This window comes from Lissotriton helveticus, chromosome 9 (assembly GCF_964261635.1).
Source record: "Lissotriton helveticus chromosome 9, aLisHel1.1, whole genome shotgun sequence".
NCBI classification, from domain to species: domain Eukaryota; kingdom Metazoa; phylum Chordata; class Amphibia; order Caudata; family Salamandridae; genus Lissotriton; species Lissotriton helveticus.
The window spans coordinates 1263884840-1263908364 of record NC_136070.1 but is presented as its reverse complement, the minus strand read 5'-3'; positions in this window follow the sequence as shown (position 1 = coordinate 1263908364).

The window sequence follows — 23525 nt, the reverse complement described above, 5'->3', positions numbered from 1 at the left end:
ACTTTATCAATGACCCATATTGGACTTCAACCCGAACTACACAGACTAGAACATTACAAGCCACTAAAAGTCTCATAATAAATGTTGCAAAAACAAAGGCCAAGTGCTTTAGTTGTAGATAACTTGTTTCTTCATGGAAAATGGTTGCCTGCACTTTAGAACATGTCACCATATATCTTTAATTGGCTCTAACTATCGACAATAGAGTAGATTAGGATTTGTGTTTTGCTAATCTTAAAAACAGAAGCAGGGAATTCAATTTTGCTATAAATAGGGTTTCTAATACATTTGTCATCAGAGCGATTGGCCCTTCAATTGATATGCGTATTCATAAACTTATTTCTGTTTTATTTTATTGGTTTACAGCTCTGCCTGCTGGAAATACAGCGATATTCAGGCATTGTCGCTAATTGGGATTTAGCCTGAATATCCATCTCCCATTGGATATACAGGCTAAGAAGTGGTCTGAGCAGGCGTTAGGTTTTGGCGATATTCGCGCTTAGCGTGAATTTTCTTGATGCTACGCCTGCGTTGATAATAGGCGATAGCTGTGTTAGCGACTGCTTTCAGTTGCTAACAGGTTGGGTACGCCCACTTGGCACGTCATTAGCGATAAATATCGCTGACATGCAAAGCGGGCCCCAAACCATTTGCTATCGCCTACAAGCTGTCGCTAACTGCTGTTAGCGACAGCTTGCTAATAGGGCGATAATCTCTTATCGCCCGCCTTGATAATATGCCCCTCAGTACTTTATAGGGCGTTGTTTTCTGAAAACTCTAGCCCCCCAATCTATTGAAAATACTATCAATATGATTATCAGCGAATATCAATTGTTTTCATTAGAATTTATGGCCAACCTGCCTCAGCCTGCATGAAGTCTATTTTTAAAAACAGCATATGTAAATAAAAAACAGGCCCATAAAATGGGATTTAAAGTGTTTCCTGAAATCTCAACTTATCAGTTTAAGTTTTCCTGGGTCGTTCACAAGTTAAATGTAATTTAAGTTGTTAATGTAACCTTTAAGTAGCATCATAATAAAGCTTACTATTACTATTACTTACCTCTGTTACAGCATGCCTGATACACATTGTACATCATTACACCAAATGCTAACCTCTCTATATGATCACCACAGTGGTTACCAGTCTGTGTGGTGATGGAGGGTGGATCCCACCCACGACCACCCAGGGAAGAGTATCGTTCGTCTACTGTTGATGCAGCTGGCGCTCAGCTCTGATCATATGGTAGTAAGCGCTCAATGTGTGCTCTTGGTACTCTGTGTTGCAATGGACGGTGCTTCCCGTCCATGATACAGTGGTAAGTACTCTTTAACCCTTTCCGAGCTCGTGACGGAACCACTCCGTTACAAGCCACGGGCGCGCTGTGCTGATGACGAAGTGGTTCCGTCACGGCGCGGCCTGCAGGTGGACCTCAGCTCTGATCATATAGTGGCAAACATTCACATTACTTTGTGTATTCTTGGTACTCCTGGGGCGTGGGTCTCAGCCATGATGTACTCTCTACGTGTTGTTGGTTCTCTCATTAATCTTAATACTCTGTGTTTTGGTGGGGTAGGTTGGACCTACCATTATGTTGTTGTTAGTACTCAGTCTTGTGTTGGAGGGTGGGTTCCAGCTCTATTATAGTGGTTTGTGCCCTATGTTGTGACGGCGGGTGGATTACGGCCAGAATCCAATCGTGGTAAATAAACTGTGAGCAGGTCCCATCTGTGATCGTACAGCGATAAGTACTCTGTGCTGCGATGGACGGAGGATGCAGTTCTTGATCTGATAGTGATTAGCACTCTGTGTTGTGATGTCTGTGAAAGCTGATTGATTACGACTTTGCAAATTATTGATATCTCGTGATTCACCATTCTTTTTTAGTTGAACTCTAACTAGAATCCCTCACCATCTAGTACTCCTGAGCTAGCGACAGCCGGGAGAGGGCTCACTCTTTTCACAAGAGAGGGTCCCTACTCCATGCAATGCAACTACCAACGTAGCGGATGTCTACTCTAACTCCATGGCTGTTTTATTCCTTAATCCTAGAAATGCAGTCTCTGGCTAGTGACAGGCCATTTCTTGGTGCCCTCTTCTTGCCAGTCTGTAGTAATATAGGGCAGACCTCTTCAAGACAGGTAAGTATTAAAGAATAAGTGGTCCATTACGATGTCGGGCGGATTGCCTCCGCCTGGCGGAGGCAATCTGCCCGACATCGCAAGCCCAAATCCCCCCGCTATATTAGGATGGCGGGGGGGTGGCTTCAGTGAAAAACACCGCCCACCTGTTTTCCGCCCCGGTCGCCTTGCGAGTAATGGTGGCGGTGCCCGCCATATTACTATGTGCATTTTTAAATGCCTTTCCGTGGCAATGCCGCCAGAGTGAAGGCCAAAAGGGGGTGGCACACGGGGGGTACCTGTGGTACCCCCGTGCATTTACATGATCGAAGCGGCAGGCACCATGTGGTGCCTGCCGCTTCGATCATTTAAATGCATGCATTTTTTTTAACATTGTGGCGGCCGGTGCAGTGAGCATTTAATGGTTACTTTTGTGCAGGAAGGTGTCCTTTTCTGCACAAAAGCAATCATCAAATAATGGTGGTTTCCTACTTCTATGTGTGCTGCATTATGATTGATTGCATCCCTGATAAGGAGGCACCCTCGCACTACGGCACAAGGGTGTCTGCGTTGGCGCTAGGAAGCGATTTTTATTTCCAGTGCAAGAGAAAACACAGAGGCGGGCCGCATTGTTGTAAATGTGGCGCAGCCCTGCATTTTGGAAATGACGCAGCGCTGTAAAATTTGCCACAGCGCCCCGCTGCGCCATTTCCTTGTACGTATGCCCCTTGGTATTTAAATATTTTAACGAAAGGTTACCCTGGAAGCTCTGTCTAACACTAGGGTTGAATTATTTCTTCTCTGAAAAGGGTAAGATGTAGATTTGGTGTAATGTATGATAATAAAATTATACAAATGTCCAATGAGCCTCTAGAAAGGTGAGTAACAAATCTCTATAAATAGAAACAGGATGATTTCATATATCTATTCCTCCTGGAACTGCTTCATGATAATAGAATTTTAGAATTTAGAATAGTTATCTGAGAGCTATTTGATCATTTTTGTATTTGCTTTTAGAAATCTGGAATTTGTGGTCACCTGCTTTTTTCCTCCACTGTGCTACTTTCCCTTTTTTTCAGACCATAGTAGGGGAACAGGGCCAACACTACCAGAAATTAGGAGAAAGAACTTCATTAGACACCACCGACCACCAGATGTTCCTTGTCAGTCTGTCCCACTGGAGACATCAGTAGGACAGTGTTATCTTGGGTCACTTCTGTCCTACACAACAGCACAGACTGTACAAGTTGGAGACAATTCTTCTCCAGCTGCCAAAGCCATGTGTGAGGTAGCTACAGGTTGATGGCTGTCAGCAGTCATATTTAAAGTCTATATGATCCCCCTTGCCTACATCCTGGACTCAAAGAGATCAGCTCTCATGTGTGTGTAGAAATCACTTTGAACAACTTAGCGCTGCGAGTCGCCTATTGATTGCTGCTATTTCTTTTAAAAACTTTTAAAACCTTTTAGCTTTACTTTTGTGTTATTTTTTGCCTATGTAATATTGTACATTGCTATAACTGAAGCGGGGTTGAGCTTAAGGGAATGCTGACTTGTTGGTCCTTTTAAAGTCTGCCCTACCTTGTGTTGCTGCTGGGGATTGGAGGGAGGTCACAGGGGAACCCGGCACTCGATCTTTTAACCCACTTCCGGCTTGTGCCATACGCGGCCGCCATCTTGGGGCAAGGACCGCTCTAGTGTTTGCGTTCCCTTCCCATGGCGGGCCCTTTAAAAGCAGCCTATGTGGCTAGCGCGCAGCGGGCGCGCCGGCGGCGTGCCGAAGGCGTGCCAAAGTCAAGCCTGTCTGCGCCCGTCCGCGCAAGGCCGGGACCCGGGGTCTAAACCCCTGCTCCCTGCAATATCGCTGCCTGAATGTTCTCTTCTACCCAGCTGCTTAATTTGCGCCCCTACCCTCATCCCTTGTGTGCCTGCCTCGAGACAGAAGATAATCACATCGCCTGCCCTGGCTGTAATTTTACATTCAACACCTACCTTGATGATCCAGGTAAAGCTATTAAGCCTGACACGACAGTCCCCCAGCTTATGCATCACGCCCCCAAACAAAAGCCAGGATCTTCTAAGACCTTTTCCTTCTTTAGCGTCAACTGTTTTTCTCTCCCCAAACATCAGGCAGACATTTTTGACCTTTTATTGGACTTACAACCTGATGCCATATTCCTAACAGAGACATGGCTTACCAGCTGTTCAGGGCCTGACTTGGCCAGAGCCCTGCCCCCGAACTACGCCATTGTGAGGAAGGATAGGGAAGTCAGGGTGGGAGGCGGGATCGCCATCATCTTTAAAAACAAAGTGGGGAGCCCTAACTACCAAGTTTTTGGAACATAAGACCACGAGGATTGAGGAAGCTGGAACCATTTCTGGATTTTATCCAAGTTCCAAAAGATAGATCTCTCTTTCTCTTTCTGAAAATGAGGTACGGGACACTTCTCGTTAACACATTTATGGAGGGTCTGGAAAGGAACACGAGTCTTTCTTCCAACTTGCCCAAACTGTCCATGTGTGCCCGAATCCTTATCTCACATCTTGTTTGCCTGCAATGCATACCAAATCCAAGATCAAGATGGCAGGGAATTGGGAGTCAGAGACTTTAGGATCGCCTTACGTATCCTTTCTTCAGACACAACATCTCTGCTCATTGTTTGTGGGGTTGCAAAATATTTATCAAGTGCTTGGTTGATTCGTAGCAAGCTGATAGATTCAAACAAAGCTGTAAATTTGCCTGTTTAGAAATCCCATATGTCCTTTTTGCATTTTATCTCTTGCTACCAGGGTTTTTATACAGAAAATATTGTGTATATAGATTTTTAACGCTTTTATAGTTTTTATATTGTGTACTGGACAAAATTTGTATTATTTGTGTGTCTCTTTATATGTGGTTTGTTTATGTACTTTCATGATATGTAAATATCGAATAAAGTAATTCAACAACAACAAAAACAAATTTTGTTGTAAATTCGACGCACTCTCGATTCCAGACTGTGAAGCGGCTGCTTTCAAACTCACTTTGACTTCGCACTTCACTTTTTCTGGTATACTGGTGTACCGCCCCCCATGTCCGGGGCCTCATGGGCAACAAAGTTTCCTGATTTTGTTTCCCCTCTGCTGCTTCAGGCAGCTAATTATTTTTCTATCCTAGGTGACCTCAACCTCCATCTTGAGGATACCAGCTGTAATATTGCCAGCACCTTTGTCTCTGATTTAGCAGCTATGAATATTCTTCTTTTAAATAGTGGGTCCACACATAACGCAGGTCATCTTCTTGATCCCATTTTCTCCAACCTATTTTCGTTACAATGTATAACGGCCGCCCCTCTTTGTTGGACGGATCACTTCTTAGTAGGGTTCAGTCTGGAAACCCCCAGTCTTGCGCATACAAATTGCAACATTACCGTTAAACCTTCTTGGAATTGGACGGCGCTTGATATCACCAACTTTAACTCATTGTTGTCCATAAACACTTCCATAATAATGTTGCCTCTGATCTGGTAGCGTTTCAAGGATGGATTCAATCGGCCCTCGATATCTGTCTCCCCACTTCTGTCAGAAAGTTTAACAACCACCGCCCCCCGGCCCCTTGGTTCTCCGATGAACTAAAGAAGGAGAAAAACAAATGTAAAAACTTGGAGCGTCGGGGGCGCAAGAACTATACAACCGAAGCTAAACTTGCCTATAATACTAGCAAACGTGCCTATCATTCCCTTTGTCGAGCTGCATGTGCTAATTATGTTTCTACATCTATACTACAGGCTAAAAATGTCCTAAAACCTTGTTTAATTGGTCAAGGACTTATCCGGTTCAACCACCATACAATCCTCTCCCAAACTTAATTCTACACATTGCGAAGATCTCTCACAATTCTTTGTAAATAAAGTGGAGATCATTTATTCTTCACTGGCCAGCTCCACCCCTGTCTCCGCTCTTCTAACCACTATATCTGCCGATTGCCCTGTCATGTCATCTGAAAATTGCACTGACTTGACAAATGTGCCCACCCTTGAATCTTGGCCACTTTTGGACATGGTGGCACTCACACATCATCTTAGCCATATTAAATCGGGATCCCCCTGTGATTTACTGCCCATCTCAGTCTTGCGACAAATTGACCCACCCTCTCTCACTCACGTTCTCCAATTGCTTAACACCTCTCTAAGGACTTCCACCGTTCCTTTAAGCTGGAAGCACGCAATGGTGGTCCCATTGTTAAAAAAAAACGAATGCTGATCTGCCCTTCTCTCCAATTTTCGCCCTATTTCTCTTTTACCTGCTCTCTCAAAGATCCTCGAGAGACACATTAATGGACACTTGTCCAAATTTATTGAGATAAATGGGCTGCTACATCCTACCCAATCCGGCTTCAGGACTGGTTATTCTACCGAGTCTACTCTGCTCGGGGTTACAGAAGTGCTCCAACACAACATTGATGAGGGCAAGACCATGGCCTTAGTGCTACTTGACCTGAGTGCGGCCTTTGATACGGCCTTTCATACCGTACTCATAAAGGCCCTCTAACTCTCAGGTGTTACGGGGACCGCCTTGAGTTGGCTGAGCTCGTTCCTCTCCGATCGCGCCTTTCAGGTTTTTTCATCTACCTCTGAATCCAAATCTCATCCCGTGCCCTATGGGGTCCCCCAGGGTTCAACTCTCAGTCCTTTGCTGTTTAATATCTATATCAGACCGCTGGCAGCTTTAGTGGTGGAATCAGGGTTGTCGCTTTTTTTCATACGCTGATTACACCCAGATCCTCTTCTCTCTGTCAGCTGACAAACAATCTGAGCCCTCGCCTCTCAGATCTGGCCTCAGTAAAGTTATGGCTTGGATGAATGCTAACTTTTTAAAACTCAACGGCGATAAAATGGAGGTTCTGATCCTTGGCAAGGACCGCGGTCTCTGGGGACCTCAACATTGGCCTACAGAAATGGGTACGCTACCACAGCCTTCCACTCAGGTGCGCAACCTTGGTTTCATTATGGATGACTCTCTTTCCATGTGGCAGCAAGCAACCAAGGTTGCTGCCACCTGTTTTACCATCCTGAAATGGTTAAGGAAGATTGTGTGGATGCTTCCATCTCATGCCCAGCGTACCGTAGACCAGGCCCTGGTGACTTCCAGGCTGGACTACGGGAATATTCTCTATTTGGGTGTCAACAAAGAAATAACACATAAACTGCAGCAAGTACAAAACTCTGCCGCCAGACTACTTTGCCGAGTTCCCAAAACTGTCTCAACATCCAGGTCGCTGATCGATCTCCACTGGCTTTCAGTGGAAAAACGAGTCAAGTTCAAGGCCCTCACGTACATGTTCCGCATTAAGCATGCTAAGGCCCCCGACAATGTACAACACCTGGCCTGCCCCACGTCCCCCCCTCTACTCAAGAGAAATTCCGAGTTCTGAGAGTTAGACTATCTCGTATGGGAGGGCGCTCCTTTTCTCACCTTGGCCCCACTTTGTGGAATGCGCTTCCATTGCCCCTCCACCTACAATCTGACCTTCTGTCTTTCCGCAGATCCCTTAAAACATGGCTTTTCAGCCAATAGGCCTATCCTCCCTTTGTTGTTCTCTGTCGGTGCTGGGAAACCCCTTGGGGTAGCTGTGCGCTGTTATACAAATTTAAATAAATAAATAGATAACACCAAGCTTCATCTAAAACTTGAAGCTTGCACAAAAAATGTGTTGTGCCTGCCTGAAAAGTGAGACAAATGGCCTCTCTTGGGGGGCTTTCAATTCAGTCCCTCTGCCTTTGTCATGGCTAGAACGCCTGGTCTCAGACCCACACTTGGTGGTGCCTGCAACCTTGGCCTGATATGGGAGAGAAAAACTCCAAATGAAAGCTGTGTCAGAATCTGATTTACACAACTTATGTCTGCACAGGAGTGTCAGCCACTCAGCTTTCTCTCTCATTAAGTTACTTTAATCCTCACTAGGGTCATCTGGTGCCTTGATATTTTCACCAGCCTCCACACTGGACTCCCTAACATCTAAAATCTAAATTCAGGCGTGTCCAAAGCCATCCGGCCTTTGATTGATTTTGGCGTCCTATGATGATATATGAGTTACAATTCTGAATTTTAATATTGACCTTATTCTTTGCTTCAGAGACCTGTTTGAGAAGGAAGGATGGAAATGCAATTGGATATATAGAGTAAGGATTCTATGTTGCAGTGTTGGACACGGGTTTGTGCACTATGGGCACATTGGGTGTTTTCAATGGGTTTTTGTTTTCTTTCCCACACATATTGGTGGAGTTTCAGTTGTAGTATCTAGAGGCTTGTCTTTTTAATTAGGCATGCTTGGTGGGACAGTCACCGAAGTTGGACTGCGGTGTGAGCAGACAATACTCTTAGAGCCCCAGGGGATATTCATTGTTGTGCGTATTATTTTTATTCTGTACAGGAACGGTTGGATACTAAGCAACGCTGTGTCCTGAGGATGGTCTTATGGATCTATATGGCCTACTAAAGACCGAAACGTCGACTTTCTTGCACCCGTTTTGTATATGTTTATCAGATTTTCTGACATCTGTTTTGTATATATTTGTCAAAACTATGAAAAAGTTTTTGATTGAAAAATTCTTGTGAACTGTGAGTTAGCTATGTTTACAAGAGGGTGTTACACTACTAAGTAAACTGTGAAATAGATTTAGTAGTGACAGTGTTGCTAGGTAGTCGAATATATTTAAATTCATTCTATATATACAACTTTTTTGAATATGTCCCTGTTGTGATACATTTCTTTGTTCATATTTATGACTTGATTAAAAAATTGAATAAGTATTTGAATAAACCCTTAAGGTACATTTGTATAGATGTTATTGATCATACCCAGTCCCTTGAGGTATATTAGGTTGCCCTGTTGTTGGTTAGATGACCGAACAAGGGCTGTTGGCACAGTTCTACCTGTCCCTCCGACCTCGGTACCTCTCATAAAGGTGCTGATGACCAAGCAAGGACTGTTGGCACAGTTCTACCTGTCCCTCCGACCTCGGTACCTCTCATAAAGGTGCTGATGACCAAGCAAGGACTGTTGGCACAGTTCTACCTGTCCCTCCGACCTCGGTACCTCTCCTAAAGGTGCTGATGACCAAGCAAGGACTGTTGGCGCAGTTCTACCTGTCCCTCCGAGCTCGGTACCTCTCCTAAAGGTGCTGATGACCAAGCAAGGGCTGTTGGCGCAGTGCTACCTGTCCCTCCGAGCTCGGTACCTCTCCTAAAGGTGCTGATGACCAAGCAAGGACTGTTGGCACAGTTCTACCTGTCCCTCCGACCTCGGTACCTCTCCTAACGGTGCTGATAAACGAATAAGAAGTGTCGGCACAGTTCTACCTGTCCCTCCGAGCTCGTGCTACTCCAAAAGGTGCTAATAACCGAATAAGGACTGTCGGCACAGTTCTACCTGTCCCTCCGAGCTCGGTGCCCCTCTTAAATGTGCTGATAAACGAATAAGAAGTGTCGGCACAGTTCTACCTGTCCCTCCGAGCTCGTGCTCCTCCAAAAGGTGCTAATAACCGAATAAGGAGTGTCGGCACAGTTCTACCTGTCCCTCCGAGCTCGTGCTCCTCCAAAAGGTGCTAATAACCGAATAAGGACTGTCGGCACAGTTCTACCTGTCCCTCCGAGCTCGGTGCCCCTCTTAAAGGTGCTGATAAACGAATAAGAAGTGTCGGCACAGTTCTACCTGTCCCTCCGAGCTCGTGCTCCTCCAAAAGGTGCTAATAACCGAATAAGGAGTGTCGGCACAGTTCTACCTGTCCCTCCGAGCTCGTGCTCCTCCAAAAGGTGCTAATAACCGAATAAGGACTGTCGGCACAGTTCTACCTGTCCCTCCGAGCTCGGTGCCCCTCTTAAAGGTGCTGATAAACGAATAAGAAGTGTCGGCACAGTTCTACCTGTCCCTCCGAGCTCGTGCTCCTCCAAAAGGTGCTAATAACCGAATAAGGAGTGTCGGCACAGTTCTACCTGTCCCTCCGAGCTCGTGCTCCTCCAAAAGGTGCTAATAACCGAATAAGGAGTGTCGGCACAGTTCTACCTGTCCCTCCGAGCTCGGTGCCCCTCTTAAAGGTGCTGATGACCGAATAAGGAGTGTCGGCACAGTTCTCCCTGTCCCTCCGAGCTCGGTGCCCCTCTAAAGCTGCTGATGACCGGATAAGAAGTGTCGGAGCAGTTCTACCTGTCCCTCCGAGCTCGGTGCCCCTCCTAAAGGTGCTGATATCCGAATAAGGACTGTTGGTGTGACTCTACTTTGCTCCCCAGCTCGGTGGACCTCCTACCCATCAGGACAAAGTCAAACCTTGTCCATGCTGTTTTTTCACGGACAGCCTCTCTTTTAAAGTGCAGATGAATTACATTTCCTCATTCTGTTTTCATATGTTGTACCTGGTTGGTCCAACAGATGAACAGAGCTTCACACCAGCGTTGTCTCAGCATGTTTCCGCTCAAGTATAGACTTCAGTAATAGTCTCGACTGGAACTCCTGGACCCCGTCTTTTCAAACCCATAATGTCAGCAAAGTGACACCCCTGAAAAAGTTTGACTGACTTCACTGGCTCCCTTTTCAATAAAGGGTACTCTTCAAGGTCAGGACCGGACTGGCAGTAGCTGGCACCTGGTGTTTCCCCGATGGTCTGGCAGGGTGGGGGACGGTTTTGGGCCCCTCTGGGCCATTTTTGTAAGCGGGGTCCGGCAATATCAGCCCCCTGTAACAGAATTGGAGGAACCAACACTAGGAAACAGCTTGACTGCACAACCTCCCCCCAATACCCCCCTGGAGGGCAGGCGAGAAGTTTTCCCGGCCGGTTCCGGTTCCCAGTCTGGCCCTGTTCATGGTTCTATCTATTACAGAATCTGGACCAGATGTACTACGTACTTTGACAGATGCACATAAATGTAAATGTAAATTGATACTTGTATAGCGCACTACTCACCCGCAAGGGTCTCAAGGCGCTTGTACAAATACCGCTGTGGAACCCATCCTGGCTTTCCCTGTGAGGTGTCCACTCCTGGGAACCCCCAAGGTGGAGGCCAGGAATCCTTAGCGTTGTGGGGGCCGTTGTGGAGATTAAGCAAGCTATTGCCCAGAGTTGCAGAGTGGGACCCATGATTGGAATAGGCACCGAGGAGAGAATTATCAGGTCCGTGGAATTTTGAGCTCAAGACCCGCCGAGGCAGGGAATTGAACCCTGGTCCCGGGCTAGACCTCTGCATCAGGGTCTGCCGCTCCAACCATTGAGCCACACTTCTCCACATACATTCCAATTCAGGGTTTGTGACCATTAAAATGTTTTTTCTTGTGTACTAATCCCATGTCCCAAAGTTTTTCCAATTCCTAGAATGGATTCCAAATGGATACTGATAAGGCACCAGGAAGGGGCGTGTTGTAGGCATCCCTTACGAATACCAAATCGATGTGTTATGTATCAAGATTTTTGCGAATGACATTTCGATTTCAAATCACTGAAAATGTACCTTACCTCAAAGGAAGTGGTAACTTATTCTCACAATGGTACGGGTGCTCTTTTTGAAAGTAAGTTTGTTGAAGAGTAGGCAGTGTTCCAGACTGCCAACTCTAAAACACATTTTTTTTAAAGATTTTTTTTTATCACAGCCCTGTTTCCTTTGAGGAAAAAGGGCTACATTTAAAAAAAAGTTTTGTTTTCTTCGAAAATCAATCATAGACTTACTGGCCTGCTGAGCCTTGCAGGTCACCGTTCCGGTGAGTGTAGTGAGTCGAATCGAGTCACCACTTGCAACCTACCAAATCAATGTTTATTTAGGTCAGATTGCCAGTCAGTATTTTGCGACTAGTAAATAGTACATGTACTGGTACATGCATCAAAATGCCATTTGCGAATCCTTACTGGCGAAAAATAAGGATTCGCTAATGAGGAATAGCAAAAGGCTCTGCATGTAGAAATTACTTAAAAAATAGTGATTTCTAAACATTCCTTAATAGTGACTCACAAATTGCGAGTAACAATTAAGGAATACCTCAACATTCATTCCTATGGGCCTAGAGGCCCATAGGAATGAATGGGAAGACATTCTCAATTTGCGATTCTCAATTAGGGAATCGCAAATTGAGAATGCAATTTCAAGGGTGCCAGGGTGTCAAAAGGACACCCTGTTGCACCCCTGAAATCTGCATGAGTACATCTTGCACACACACATGCCCCAAGGGCATGTGTGTGTAAAATGGAACTATGAAAAATGCACTATCGTGCATTTTTCAAAGTTTTTGCAAATTACCATAAAGTTCAACTTCATGGTAATTTGCGAGCCCTATTAGCGAAATCGCTATTGTTTTTACTTTAATGCATTGCATTTAAGGAATCTCAATTTGAGATTCCTGAAATGCAATCGCAATTTAGGTAATCGCAATTTAAAGGTTACTTGGATTGCGATTTTTGCATTTGGGATGATGCATCCCAAATGCAAAAATACCGGTCGCAAAGGGGCAGATTCTGAGAATCTGCCCGTTTGCGACCGGTTTTTGCTTTGATGCATGTGGGCCCCGCCCTGGCCCCTTCTATGGTTCAAAAACTCAAGATCCTCTTAAATGGATTTTCTAGGCACATTACTGTAGGATATTGTTCCATCAACAAAAACTGTGAAAACACTGTATGCACCACACAACTGATTTGCAATACTTAAATCTGTTTCCAAGCCGCTTCGGCATAAGTTAAAAGATTTCATAGGTGTAACAAGACTGCAAAGGTGAATATAATCTCACTGGACAATAACACAAGTAAATCAATCAATCAATCAGTAGATTTGTAGAGCGCTACTTGTCACTCGCGAGGGTATCCAGGCGCACATTAGTTCCTAAAACCCGACAAAAGAGAACCTCAAAACATCTTGAATAGGCAAATGCCAGCCCTGGGGCTTTGTCACAGGTATTTTCTTATAGGTGTATGTCTTAGTGAATCTCTCGATCACAAGTACAAAGGATATCACCCGCGTTTTTTATCCATTTAATAAAATGGCCTTTTTGGTGACTCAGACAGAGTGGGCCAGACGTCTGCTGTGCCACGCCAATGAACTTATTTAATTATTTATTTATTATTTAGAAGCTTGTAAAGCGCTCAGCTACCCCCGACGGGGGTGTCCCGGCGCTGAGAACATGCGACAGCCAGAGAGGTTCAGTGAAGGCCAGGGAGATTCAGTGAAGGCTAGATCAGAGAAAAGAGCCAGGTCTTAAGTTTCCTTCGAAACAGAGGCTCTGATGTCAAAAATCTGAGTTCCATCGGTAGTAGGTTCCAGAGTTTGGAATGGGCCACAGCAAAGGCCCTACCTCCCGCGCGTGCAAGACGAAATCGTGGGCAAAACATTAGGCAAGGGTGATTAGATCTAAGGTTCCGCGTTGCTTCTGTGATCTTCAGTCTGTGTCTCAAGTATGCAGGGCCTCGTCCATTAAGAGCTCTAAAGGCAAGGACCAGGGCCTTGAACTGAATGTGTATCTCACTGGTAGCCAGTGCAATTTAGCCAAATAAGGTGAAATAGAGTGGCGATATGGAATTTTACAAATCAGCCTGGCCGCTGAGTTCTGCACTGTCTGCAAACGATTAATGAGATACGCCGGGGCTCCAACATACAGACTGTTTGCGTAGTCCAAATGGGACGTTATTAGGGCATGGACTACTGTCCTGCGGGAATCAATTGTCAAGAAAGGGATGATTTTTTTAATCATTCAAAGCTTTCCAAAACAAGATGCCGAAACTTTATTAATTTGAGTTTTGCAGGATAGGGCTGTATCAAATTGGAAGCCCAAATTACGGGCAGCTTGAACAGGTGCCGGGGGGGGGGATTGAGTTCAGCCAGCCACCAAAAATTAGCGGGAATGGGAGATTTCTGGTTAAAAAATAAGACCTCCGTCTTATCAGTGTTCAATTTTAAGTTGTTTGAGGACATCCAGGAGGCTATGTTCATCAGGCAATGGCGAAAATTTGCCAGAGAGCTTTCAGAGTGGTCCTTAAAAGAAAACACAAGCTGAGTGTCATCAGCGTAAAAGATCACTCTGACGCCCCAGGATTCAACCACTTTCGCCAACGGCATCAGGTACACATTGAATAAGAGGGGGCTGAGAGCAGATCCCTGCGGAACCCCCCATGTCAATGGTTTCTTCGTGGAGACAAAAGGTCCAAGAAACACCTGCTGAGATCTGTCCGTCAAAAATGATTTAACTCAGGCCAGCGGGATCCCTCCAACTCCCACCTCATGAAGGCGCGTCAGCAGGATATCATGCGAGATGGTATCGAATGCTGCGGATAGGTCGAGGAGGACCTCTCCCCTATCTAGCACTCGCGAATTGACTCGGACACTTCTAGTAGGGCTGATTCAGTACTGAAGTCTGGCCTGTATCCTGACTGGGTATAATGAAGCAGCAGGTTAGATTCTAAATATTCGGACAGTTGTTCTTGTGCCGCCTTCTCCAACACTTTTGCTGGCTTGAGGAGGAGTGAGATAGGCCGGTAGTTGCTGAAACAAAGTGGGTCAGCACCAGTTTTTTTTAGAATTGGTAGCAACAACGCATGTTTCCACAAAGAGGGAAAAAGGTCCGATTGCAGGGAGGAATTCCATATTTCTAACAGAGGATTAATCACTAACGGGGCTATAACTTGCGGGGGGAGTGAGAGGTGGTAAGTCTATTCCATTCCCAGAGTATATATGTCTGTCTTGTGTAAAAAGAATTTCACCAGCCTCTTCGCGATGGCGAAACTAACAACTTGATTTGGCCACGTGGACTCAATCTGTTCACTGTGGGACTCTCAACAAGTTCGAGAGTTTCTGCGCAATTGAAAGAACACACACTCAAGCACACTCCTTAAGACATAAACCAAAATGATCGATTACATGTCTTGGCCACCTACAAAGTATATAGATTGAGTACTGTCCATTTGATATCCAACAGACGTGGCCGCACCGTTAAGAACGGTAGGACGGCAGGGCATAGGCCGGAAAGTAGGGGGGAAGTTGACAGACGGCGGGATAGGTAAAAATAAATAAATAAATAAATAAAACCACTTACCTTGGGCTTGCTGCCTTGCTGAGTCAGCGATGCGGCGGGTGCTAGATAAGTGGTTTTCTTTTATTTTTTTATTTTATTTGGTTTATCCCATCATCTGTCGACTCCCCCCCACCGCCCACCCACCGCTCTTACCTGTGCAAGCTGCGCCTGAAATTTAAGTAAAAAAACCCATAAGATATCAGGTCAGAACACAAGCTAAGAAAAAGTACTCCGGGGATGAAGTTATAGATATCCCATCTGGAACTCATTAGTCAAAGAAACACTCTGAATCAGTGGAAGGAACTCAGAAAGCGTTGCAAAAATAGTCATGATTACGGTGTCATTTTTAAAAAATCGTATTCTTATTTGCTGATGCACATCTTTCACTACCAGGTGAAACACATCTTGTGATACGCATCTTCCACTACCAGGTGACACACATCTTTCACTACCAGGTGACACACATCTTGTGATACGCATCTTTCACTACCAGGTGACACACATCTTGTGATACGCATCTTCCACTACCAGGTGACACACATCTTTCACTACCAGGTGACACACATCTTGTGATACGCATCTTTCACTACCAGGTGACACACATCTTTCACTGTTAGGTGACGCACATCTTTCACTGCCAGGTGATGCACATCTTGTGATACGCATCTTTCACTACCAGGTGATGCACATCTTTCACTGTGAGGTGACGCACATCTTTCACTGCCAGGTGATGCACATCTTGCGATACGCATCTTTCACTACCAGGTGATGCACATCTTTCACTGCCAGGTGATGCGCATCTTTCACTGCCAGGTGATGCACATCTTGTGATACGCATCTTTCACTACCAGGTGATGCACATCTTTCACTGTGAGGTGACGCACATCTTTCACTCCCAGGTGATGCACATCTTGCGATACGCATCTTTCACTACCAGGTGATGCACATCTTTCACTGCCAGGTGATGCGCATCTTTCACTGCCAGGTGAGGCACATCTTGTGATAGGCATCTTTCACTACCAGGTGATGCACGTCTTGTGATAAACATCTTTCACTACCAGGTGATGCATATCTTTCCCTACCAGGTGATACACATCTTTCACTGCCAGGTGATACACATCTTTCACTGCCGGGTGATGCATATCTTTCACTACCAGGTGATACACATCTTTCACTGCCAGGTGGCACACATCTTGTGATACACATCTTTCACTACCAGGTGATGCACATCTGGTGATAAACATCTTTCACTACCAGGTGATACACATCTTGTGATACACAACATTCACTACCAGGTGATGCCCATCTGGTGATACACATCTTTCACTGCCAGGTGATACACATCTTGTGATACACATCATTCACTACCAGGTGATGCCCATCTGGTGATACACATCTTTCACTGCCAGGTGACGCACATCTTGTGATACACATCTTTCACTACCAGGTGATGCATATCTTTCACTACGAGGTGATGCACATCTTTAACTGCCGGGTGATGCACATCTTTCACTAGCAGGTAATAAACATCTTTCACTACCAGATGACACACATCTGTTGATACACATCTTTCACTACCAGCTGATACACATCTCTCGCTACTGTCGGGTGATGCACATTTTTCACAACCGGATGATACACATCGGTCACTGCCAAGTGCTAAACATAATTCACTGCTGAGTGATACATATCTATTTTTTACTACTAAGGGCCTGATTCCTATCTTGATCGGAAGGGCATCAAACGCGATCCGGCCGGAAAAAGTACGAGCCGTACGCGTGTTTTCCGGCCAACACGTACGCTGTAGGAGCGAGTGAGTACGATGCCAACAACGCGAAATTCCCCGACCGAATTGTTTCCGGGTCCAAAACGCTCCGTACCTCTCTTCTGCAAGCAAACCGTGCCATGGAGGCGATTTCCGACTGAGCCAGTACGATGCACGCATCGGACACCCGGTTCGAGCCGAAGTTTCTGGCTCGCAAAAACGTCCGGGAAGCTGCCTTTGGGGATCCGTATCGGACCCCCTGTCACCTGCGACCTTACGACTCGGACACAGGGGGAGACCCAAGGGTCTCCCCAACACAGGCGTGTACGTTAAGGGTCTCCCCAACACAGGCGTGTACGGTGCGGATGAAACCGACGCGTACCCACTGTAGGGGGTGCCTTTGTGCGAGAAGTACCCATTCAGTCAATGGGAGCCCATGTACGCGTCGTACGTCGGCTCCCAATTACTTTTGTGGGAATCCGTCCGAACCGAGTCCGGCAGCATGCGGCCGCATCATCACTCGCTTGGGCGGACTGCAGGAATCCGGCTCGATCAAAAAACACTCCAGATGCGGCTCGGTCGAAGAGCTTTACGAGATCGGAATCGAGCCCTTAGTGAGACATTTATTTCACTACCTGCTTATACACATCTTTCACTGCCAGGTGATACACATCTTTCACTGCCAGGTGATATACATCTTTCGCTACCAGGTGATACACATCTTTCACTACCGGGTGATACACATCTTTTGCTACCAGGTGATAAACATCTTTCACTGCCGGGTGATACACATCTTTCGCTACCAGGTGATACACATCTTTCACTGTTGGGTGATACACATCTTTCATTGCCAGCAGATACACATCTTTCACTACCAGGTGATACACATCTTTCACTGGCAGGTGATACACATCTTTAACTGGCAGGTGATATGCATCTTTTACTGTTGGGTGATAAACATGTTTCACTGTCAGGTGATAAACATCTTTCACTGCTGGGTGATACACATATTTCACTGTTGGGTGATAAACAACCTTCACTGCTGGGTGATACACATCTTTCACTGCCGGGTGATACACATCTTTCATTGCCAGCAGATACACACCTTTCACTACCAGGTGATACACATCTTTCACTGGCAGGTGATACACATCTTTCACTACCAGGTGATACACATTTTTCACTGCCAAGTGATACACATATTTCACTACCAGGTGATACGCATCTTTAATTACCCAATGAGATGCATCTTTCACTACCAAGAGAGGCACATCTTTCACTGCCAGGCTGCCGGGTGATACACATCTCACACTGTCGGGTGATAAACATCTTTCACTACCAGGTGATACACATCTTTCACGGCAAGGTGATACACATCTTTCACTGCCAGGTGATACACATCTTTCACTGCCGGGTGATACACATCTTTCACTGCCGGGTGATACACATATTTCACTACAGTGTGATACACATCTTCACTACCAGGTGATACACATCTTTCACTGCCGGGTGATACACATCTTTCACTGCCGGGTGATACACATATTTCACTACAGTGTGATACACATCTTCACTACCAGGTGATACACATCTTTCACTGCCGGGTGATACACATCTTTCGCTTCCAGGTGATACACATCTTTCACTGCCGGGTGATACACATCTTTTGCTACCAGGTGATACACATCATTCACTGTTGGGTGATACACATCTTTCATCGCCAGCAGATACACTCCTTTCACTACCAGGTGATACACATCTTTCACTGGCAGGTGATACACATCTTTTACTGGCAGCTGATACACATCTTTTACTGTCGGGTGATAAACATCTTTCACTGTCAGGTGATAAACATCTTTCACTGCTGGGTGATACACATATTTCACTGATGGGTGATTAACAACCTTCACTGCTAGGTGAAACACATCTTTCACTGCCGGGTGATGCACATCTTTCATTGCCAGCAGATACACACCTTTCACTACCAGGTGAAATACATCTTTCACTGGCAGGTGATACACATCTTTTACTGTCGGGTGATAAACATCTTTCACTGCTGGGTTATACACATATTTCACTGATGGGTGATACACATATTTCACTGATGGGTGATAAACAACCTTCACTGCTGGGTTATACACATATTTCACTGATGGGTGATAAACAACCTTCACTGCTGGGTGATACACATCTTTCACTGACGGGTGATACACATCTTTCATTGCCAGCAGATACACACCTTTCACTACCAGGTGATACACATCTTTCACTGGCAGGTGATACACATCTTTCACTACCAGGTGATACACATTTTTCACTGCCAAGTGATACACATATTTCACTACCAGGTGATACGCATCTTTAACTACCCAATGAGATGCATCTTTCACTACCAAGAGAGACACATCTTTCACTGCCAGACTGCCAGGTGATACACATCTCACACTGTCGGGTTATAAACCTCTTTCACTACCAGGTGATACACATCTTTCACGGCAAGCTGATACACATCTTTCACTGCCAGGTGATACACATCTTTCACTGCCGCGTGATACACATCTTTCACTGCCGGGTGATACACATATTTCACTACAGTGTGATACACATCTTCACTACCAGGTGATACACATCTTTCACTGCCGGGTGATACACATCTTTCACTGCCGGGTGATACACATATTTCACTACAGTGTGATACACATCTTCACTACCAGGTGATACACATCTTTCACTGCCGAGTGATACACATCTTTCGCTACCAGGTGATACACATCTTTCACTGCCGGGTGATACACATCTTTTGCTACCAGGTGATACACATCTTTCACTGTTGGGTGATAGACATCTTTCATCGCCAGCAGATACACTCCTTTCACTACCAGGTGATACACATCTTTCACTGGCAGGTGATACACATCTTTTACTGGCAGCTGATACACATCTTTTACTGATGGGTGATTAACAACCTTCACTGCTGGGTGAGACACATCTTTCACTGCCGGGTGATACACATCTTTCATTGCCAGCAGATACACACCTTTCACTACCAGGTGATACACATCTTTCACTGGCAGGTGATACACATCTTTTACTGTCGGGTGATAAACATCTTTCACTGTCAGGTGATAAACATCTTTCACTGCTTGGTTATACACATATTTCACTGATGGGTGATAAACAACCTTCACTGCTGGGCGATACACATCTTTCACTGCCGGGTGAAACACATCTTTCATTGCCAGCAGATACACACCTTTCACTACCAGGTGATACACATCTTTCACTGGCAGGTGATACACATCTTTCACTACAAGGTGATACACATTTTTCACTGCCAAGTGATACACATATTTCACTACCAGGTGATACGCATCTTTCACTACCCAATGAGATGCATCTTTCACTACCAAGAGAGACACCTCTTTCACTGCCAGGCTGTCGGGTGATACACATCTCACACTGTCAGGTGATAAACATCTTTCACTACCAGGTGATACACATCTTTCACTGCAAGGTGATACACATCTTTCACTGCCAGGTGATACACATCTTTCACTGCCGGGTGATACACATCTTTCACTGCCGGGTGATACACATATTTCACTACAGTGTGATACACATCTTCACTACCAGGTGATACACATCTTTCATTGCCGGGTGATACATATCTTTCACTGCCAGGTGATACATATCTTTCACTGCCAGGTTATACACATCTTTCACTGCCGGGTGATGCACATCTTTCACTGCCGGGTGATACACATATTTCACTACAGTGTAATACACACCTTTCACTGCCGGGTGCTACACATATTTCACTACATTGTGATACACATCTTCACTACCAGGTGATACACATCTTTCACTGCAAGGTGATACACATCTTTCACTGCCAGGTGATACACATCTTTCAGTGCCGGGTGATACACATCTTTCACTGCCGGGTGATACACATATTTCACTACAGGTGATACACATCTTCACTAACAGGTGATACACATCTTTCACAGCCGGGTGATACACATCTTTCACTGCCAGGTGATACACATCTTTCACTGCCAGGTTATACACATCTTTCACTGCCGGGTGATACACATCTTTCACTGCCGGGTGATACACATATTTCACTACAGTGTGATACACATCTTTCACTGCCGGTGATACACATATTTCACTACAGTGTGATACACATCTTTCACTATTGGGTGATACACATATTTCACTACAGTGTGATACACAACTTTCACTGCCAGGTGGTACACACCTTTCACTGCCGGGTGATACACATCTTTCACTGCCAGGTGATACACATCTTTCACTGCCAGGTTATACACATCTTTCACTGCCGGGTGATACACATCTTTCACTGCCGGGTGATACACATATTTCACTACAGTGTGATACACATCTTTCACTGCCGGTGATACACATATTTCACTACAGTGTGATACACATCTTTCACTATCGGGTGATACACATATTTCACTACAGTGTGATACACAACTTTCACTGCCAGGTGGTACACATCTTTCACTGCCGGGTGATACACATCTTTCACTGCCAGGTGATACACATCTTTCACTGCCGGGTGATACACATCTTTCACTGCCGGGTGATACACATCTTTCACTGCCAGGTGATACACATATTTCACTACGGTGTGATACACATCTTCACTACCAGGTGATACACATCTTTCACTGCCGGGTGATACACATCTATCACTGCGGGGGGATACACATCTATCACTGCTGGGTGATACACATCTTTCACTGCCCAGTGATGCATAATCTTTCACTACCGAGTGATACACATCTTTCACTGCCAGGTGATACACATCTTTCACTGCCGGGTGATACACATATTTCACTACAGTGTAATACACACCTTTCACTGCCGGGTGCTACACATATTTCACTACATTGTGATACACATCTTCACTACCAGGTGATACACATCTTTCACTGCAAGGTGATACACATCTTTCACTGCCAGGTGATACACATCTTTCACTGCCGGGTGATACACATCTTTCACTGCCGGGTGATACACATATTTCACTACAGTGTGATACACATCTTCACTAACAGGTGATACACATCTTTCACAGCCGGGTGATACACATCTTTCACTGCCAGGTGATACACATCTTTCACTGCCAGGTTATACACATCTTTCACTGCCGGGTGATACACATCTTTCACTGCCGGGTGATACACATATTTCACTACAGTGTGATACACATCTTTCACTGCCGGTGATACACATATTTCACTACAGAGTGATACACATCTTTCACTATCGGGTGATACACATATTTCACTACAGTGTGATACACAACTTTCACTGCCAGGTGGTACACATCTTTCACTGCCGGGTGATACACATCTTTCACTGCCAGGTGATACACATCTTTCACTGCCAGGTTATACACATCTTTCACTGCCGGGTGATACACATCTTTCACTGCCGGGTGATACACATATTTCACTACAGTGTGATACACATCTTTCACTGCCGGTGATACACATATTTCACTACAGTGTGATACACATCTTTCACTATCGGGTGATACACATATTTCACTACAGTGTGATACACAACTTTCACTGCCAGGTGGTACACATCTTTCACTGCCGGGTGATACACATCTTTCACTGCCAGGTGATACACATCTTTCACTGCCGGGTGATACACATCTTTCACTGCCGGGTGATACACATCTTTCACTGCCAGGTGATACACATATTTCACTACGGTGTGATACACATCTTCACTACCAGGTGATACACATCTTTCACTGCCGGGTGATACACATCTATCACTGCGGGGGGATACACATCTATCACTGCTGGGTGATACACATCTTTCACTGCCCAGTGATGCATCTTTCTCTGCTACGTGATACGCATTTTCCACTACCAGGTCATACACATCTTTCAATGCCAGGGGATAAATATCTATCACTGCTGGGTGATACACATCTTTCACTGCCCAGTGATGCACATCTTTCACTACCGAGTGATACACATCTTTCACTGCCAGGTGATACACAACTTTCACTATCAGGTGATACATATCTTTCACTACCAGGTGAGATGCATCTTTCACTTCAAGTGAGACACATCTTTCACTGCCAGGTGATACACATCTTCCACTACCAGCTGAGATGCACCTTTTACTACCAAGGGAGACATATCTTTCACTATAGGATGATACACATTTTCACTGTCGGCTGATACACATCTTTCACTACCAGGTGAAACATCTTTCTCTGCTACGTGATACGCATTTTCCACTACCAGGTCATACACATCTTTCAATGCCAGGTGATAAATATCTTTCACTGCCGGGTGATACACATCTGGTGGTACACATCTTACTCTTCCGGGTTATATGCATCTTTCACTACCGTGTGACACACTTCTTCCACTACTGGGTGTTACACATCTTTCACCAACAGGTGAAGCACATCTTTCACCACCAAAAGACCTCCCCCATAATTCAGAAATTGGCTTCACACAACTCCCAGCTTGAAAGTCAAAAATTAAATAAAGCATTGAATACTCCAAATGCACTTAGAAAGGCAAATGAGAGGGTTGCTCATGGGAGATTAGCCCT